Here is a 5,577-nt window from a genome sequence, read left to right as displayed (position 1 = left end):
TGGGAAGGGCGCTGGTGACGTCTTGTTGAATAGTTAGGAGGGGAACCAGGGGGTTCAGAACAGGCCTTCCCAAGGCGGGCCCCTTGGGCATGTGGATTATTTGGGGGTGAACCCATTGAGACCCCGTGTGCTCAGGAGAACCTGCCGTCCCCCGTCAACTCCCTAGAAGAGTCTAAAGCGGGGGCCTTGCCCACGGTAAGCGTTCTTAGCAGAAATATCTTTTCATGGCCCATCTCTGGGGCAGGACAAACATCGAATGGCCGAACATCTGCTTGTCTCATTGTCCCGTGGCTCCTCCGCCTGCCCCCACCGAAACCCCAGGGCCCCCCCTGCCCCCTCACGCAGGGGCAGAAGCCTCATTTTCCCTGTCCCCGAACCTCTCCTGCAGGCGGCTCCCACGCAGCCGCACGTAATTAGAGGCGGTTGTTTTCTCTCGTTAATCCGTCTCCTGTTGATCTCAGTAGCAGACCAGCCGGAGGAACCTAGAAAAGTGGGAGAAAGTCTCTTCCTCCCCCAAAGGTGACCAGACTGCGGCACCAGCGGGGATGCGGGGAGCTCCGCCCCCCACAAGCAGCGGGGAACACAGGCAGCGCTGTCCCCCCGGCCTGTGCGGCCCTCAGGACGGGGCCACGAGGACCAGGGGACAGAAACTCGGAGCACCGAGGCCCCGGAGAAAGTCTCACCCCCCGTCTGAGAAATCTTTGCAGTTCGTGTGCAAACCCTGATGCCGGGCAGTCCACGCTGACGGGAGGAGCGAGCGCAGGACCCAGAGGACAGCGGAATCCAGAAAAGACGCCGTGCGGGGACACAGAGGCCGCACCTGCACCTGCTTAGGCCCGGGAGGTCCCTCGAGGTGAGGCTGAGGCTGCCGGGCCGGGCCCCCCTCCAGAAGGTCACCGCGTGTCTCTGGGCGCTGGGGTTCCAGGAGCATCCCCAGTCTGACAGGGTGGTCCCCAGATGGGCCTGGGGACCACTCGGACTTGCGTTAGTGCCGGCTCCTGCACATTCCCGACGAGCCACGTGACCCGTCCCCTCAGTTTCTGAGTGTCGGCTTAGAAATGGGAATCTCGGGTGTGCCGCCCAGCTGTTGTGAGAGCCGTCGGTGTAAGAAACGTCTAGACTCGCAGGCAGATGTTGTAAGAGTGTGTAGGCGCCTCCACTGAGGACGATTGCTGGGTTCTGTGAGCCGCAGGAAGAGGCAGGAAGCTGAGGCCAAGGTGAAAGGGTCAGAGGTGAGGCTCCGCCAGGCTGAGCCCCTGCGAGGTGGGGCTCCCGGACGTGAGCCTGTCAGATGGGGGGACCAGGGGCGACAGATCTGTGCACCCCGTGGGGAAGGATGGGCCTGTCATGCTGTATCCCTCCTGCTCTGCCTCCTCCTACCCTCCTAGGCACCCCCGGGGAATCCTCTAGAAAATCAAATCCTAGGAGGAGAGAAGAAAAGGGGAGTGAGGGAAGCGGGTGCCGCCGGAGCTGGGTGACCACGCGGGTGGGAGCGCTCTGCCTTCCAAGGCACCGCTGGTCTGCGGCCGCCCTTCCGGGCAGCGGGCTGGCCCCGTGGCGTGTGCGGCTGGGGTGGCGGTGTTGGTGCAGGCTTTGCCACGGGCGGTCTCACTCTGTCGCTCTGGGGGAAGACACCCGGCCGCCGTCAGGGTGTGAGTGTGTGCGGGTGTGTGTGAGTATGTCTGTGTTGAGTGTGTGAGCACGTGTGTGTGTGATTACGTGTGAGTGTGCCCGAGCGGTGTGACAGTGGGTGTGGGCGTGTGTGAAGAGTCCCCCAGCAGAGGTCCTGCCCTCTCCTGTGCTGCGGCTCCCTGAGCACTGCATTCCGGTCTAGCGGCTCGACGCCCTCGGTGGTCGCCCCGCCCTGCTCTCCACCTCGCTCCCCATGGCCTGGGCCTGCACTCTGGGTCTCACCGCCATAGTGCAGTGCACTGGGGGGCTGGCCAGCTGCTTTCCGCAGGCTCTTCTCTGCCTGGAAGTCCCACTCCCCGCCTCTATGCAGCTGTTGAGATTCACCCCCCCCCATCAATGCCACCTCCTTCAGGAAGCCTTCCCTGATTATCTCTTTCCAGGGCCACGCGGCCTCTTCCAGCCTGGGAGGGGCACCCTCGGGAGGCGGAGTCGTGGGGCCGCTCAGAGGGGACTGTCGGCCAGAGCCCAGCTGCCCTCTGCATGTGGGGCTCCCTGTGGGTCTGGCCTCTGCCCCACCCCGCAGATGCATCCTGGGGCTGGGTCTTCCTTGTACCCAGGGAGCCCAGAGGCTCATCGCGCTGGAAGGGCAGGTCTCCGAGCTTGTTTAGGGGAAGGCCTTGGTGTCAGGTGTCAGGTGTCAGGTGTCAGGTGGGACTGCGACCTGGTAATGCCCCCGCCTAGAGCCCTCACTGGTTCCGATCCAGGAAGAGTTGCCAGCTACCCACGGCTTTCAGTACAATTAAAAAACATAATGAACACTTTGTTGTTGGTTCTTGGTTCAATACAAAATACGGTTTGTCGAGTTTCTGGAATCCTGGTTGGGTCTAGTGTCTGTAACACGTAAAACGTCTCAGTCCAATCAATTATTCATCCACGATCAACATAACTGCACGCCCAGCAGTTTGGTTAAATCCAGTCCCCCCGCTGCGTCCCCCCGGCCCCCACCCCTGCCCTGGCCCGGATCCGGGGACGCCCAGCGGGAGGTGCCTGCAGAGCCCGCTGTCACCCACCCTGGAGCGCGTGGGGTGACTGCAGTGTCTCTACATTTCCCGTTTCCCTTCGCAGATGATTTAATGCTCCGGGGGAAGATGATCTGAAAAGAACCCCTCCCCCCAGCCCTTCAGCAGGTTAGTTTAGCTTAGTAATTAGCAATCACAACAGGAGCTGGGGTAATTATCCCCAAAAGTCAAAAGGAAAACACAGATGTTGTTAAAGCTGCACAGTGGAGATTTTGCCTTTCCATTGTAATAATTTAGCATGCGAGATGAATTAGATGCTGCCTTTTCCTGGGACCTCATTTCCAAGGCAGGTTAAGGAAGGCCCTGCTGGTTTTGAAATGAACAGTCTTGGGTTGAGGGGGGTGGGAGGGAGGTGGGAGTCGGGGGGGGACCCACACACACGCATGACAACTTTCAAAATCGAGCAAGAAGCAGGAGAGGCTGGTGTGAATACATTAAGGAGCCTTCCCTCCTGGGATCTGAGTGGAAGGCGTCTCGTAATTGCAAACTCACAGGGTGTTCTCCTCGGTGCTGGGATGGAGAGCCGTGGGCGTGTGCTGGCGGCGGGGCGTGGCCGGGACGTTAGGCGCAGAGGTTAAGCGTGACGTGGGTCTGGAGGGAAGAATCGGCACCTCGGTCAGCTCCGAAAAGGCCTGGGGGCTGCTGTCTCCGAGTTCCAGACCCTTCCCTTGCTGGCCTCTCCCCTGACCCCCCCGTGATTTCTCCGTAACTGCAGGATGGCATTTATCAGAAAGGCCCTCAGCAAACCAAACACGCCTACCTTGTGTTTGGGCGGGAGCGAAAGGGTCCCTGGGGACGGAGAAAAGGCCGTGGCCGAGGGAGGCCCGGAGAAGGCTGGGTTTCCTCCTTCTGCGCTGGGTCCCACCTGGGGCTGCGTCTTGCTCTGCCTGGCAGCGCCCTCTGGAAACACACCTACACCTTGGCGGGGTGTGGGGGGGCTTCGGTGGAGCTGTGAATTTGTTACAGACTCACTTGGTTTTTGTGGGGAGACCCTCTCCCCTTTCGGGGCCTCAGTTACCTCGCCTATAGAAGGGAAGCTGGTTTGGGCTGATTTCCGTTACATCCTGCAGGGTTCTAGTTCCAATGGGTGCCGAAAAACCAGAGGGAAACAAAAGGGTATGGTGGACACCACCTTTCTTCTAGGGCAACGGCCCCCACGCCGGCAGGTTCTGGCCCCCAGAGGACGCTGGGCAGTGCCTGGGACAAGTTGCGCTGGTCGTGCAGGTGTGTGGGGGTGCGACTGGCGTCTCGTGGGCAGAGGCCAGGGATCTGCTCCACATCCGTAAGGCCCAGGATGGCCCCACGGCAAAGAATGAGCCAAATGTCAACGGTGCAGAGGTGGGGAAAAGCTGCTATAGGTTCCAGAATCTGTTTGAATGAATATTTAAGTCCACGGGCAGCCCTCTCATGAAGAGATCCTTCTCACCTCTAAGTCAGAATTCCCTACATGCACCTGCAGGCAGAAATCCCTTCGGTTTCCCCACATGGCATGGGATTATTGATCTTCCCGGAGCGCTCTGGGAAATGCTGAGCTGGGTGTCGACTAAGCTGTGCTCCTGCTCTGACCATCTCAGACACCGTACCCAAGGAACAGCAATCCCACGGATGAAGCGTGGGCTCCACGTCCCCCGAGGGTAGTGGGCCAGTCAGAGGAAGTCCTCAGGGTTGTTAGATCAGAGCCGGGCTCAGCCCAGGTTCCCTGGAGCAGATCCGGAGTCAGAGCTGCCTGTCCCGGTGGTTTATTGGCAGACAGCTCTGGGGAGAAGGGCGAGGGGAGCCGTGGGCTGTGAACTCTGTCCCAGCGTCAGAGCAGCCTTGAGGCAGGAAGCCAGTCTATTGTTCACTCCACGGAGTCGGTCTGACATTGACCTTGGTCGAGGGAGGGCGTATCCTCCCAGACAAAGGGCTGTTCTCCAGAGAAAAGGGGGGGCGCTATGAATTATTGTCAGCTTAGTCCCTGCCGTCCCGGGTCTGACTGGTGGGCGGCAGAGGGGACCCGCGGTGGAGAGGCACCAGGAGCGTGCGCTGTGCAGCACCGCGTGGGAGCGCACAGGGCCCTCGGAGCAGGGGCCCCGCGGGCTGGAGGAGAAGCGGTCCGGGCATCGGCGACTGCCTTCGCCACTCGGTCGGCGTGGGGAGGGATTGGGGGTTGCCCACACTGCCACTGAGTCGGAGTCCCTTCCGAAGCTCACTGAGAGTGACAGAGGTGTGGACAGTGCGTAAAAGTGTTTTTCCTCTTCCTTCTTCTTTTTTTAAAGACTCTTTTGTGGTTTTTAAAATTTCTCTTTCCCAGATTTCTGGGATCTATGGCTGTTGAAAACTGTGCAAGCCCTCGGGAGTGGGATGGCTGGGGCCGGGGGAGAGGGGTGGTGGTGGCAGAGGGTGCAGATGACCCAGAAGGAAAACCGGCCCCCAGTAAAGCAGCCACTTGTTGAGCCCCCCGTGGAGGTGGTCTCAGAGAGAAATCTGGTGGTCTCAGAAGTCCAGGGGCACACAGCTGACCAGTGCCGGAGCATCAGGATTTCCTACCTTCTCTCTGCACCATTCCTTCGGGAGGCCACGCGCCAGCTCCGGAGCGACAGGGGCAAGGCTGCTGGTGGAGTAAACAAGTGTGAAATCTGCAAGAGGCAATTATTTTCCTGGTCTCCCATTTGAAAACATGTGGCCTCAAATTGGATGCAGCAGGACATTCTGGCCCGTGGCCCCTGTCCTTCCCAGCTTGAACCCCGCGCTCCCTGGCTTCCTTTCAGGGGCGTCAGCTGCTCTGCGGCCCCAGGGGACCGGCGCAGGAGGGAGGAGGCGCGGCGTCTGGGGCAGACGCACGGGAGAGGCGGCCTCCCCTCGTGGGAGGCACTGGACTTGGTGT

At 60.4% G+C, this 5,577-nt stretch overlaps 1 long non-coding RNA gene across 1 annotated transcript; it reads right to left on the bottom strand.

The window, feature by feature from the left end:
• Positions 1 to 385: 385 nt before the first annotated feature.
• On the bottom strand, positions 386 to 5,295 carry LOC123828869. Its single transcript, XR_006787520.1, has 3 exons — positions 3,472 to 5,295; positions 3,204 to 3,302; positions 386 to 1,206 (listed from the first exon to the last, which is right to left on the bottom strand). It is a non-coding gene; the product is annotated as an uncharacterized LOC123828869 (long non-coding RNA).
• Between the last annotated feature and the right edge of the window lie 282 nt (positions 5,296 to 5,577).

The sequence above is a fragment of the Phyllostomus hastatus genome, unplaced genomic scaffold (genome assembly GCF_019186645.2).
Source record: "Phyllostomus hastatus isolate PE091 unplaced genomic scaffold, TTU_PhHast_1.1 phas_scaffold_1066, whole genome shotgun sequence".
NCBI classification, from domain to species: domain Eukaryota; kingdom Metazoa; phylum Chordata; class Mammalia; order Chiroptera; family Phyllostomidae; genus Phyllostomus; species Phyllostomus hastatus.
Note: the sequence above shows the minus strand (reverse complement) of the source record. Positions and strands in the feature narration are given on the sequence as shown.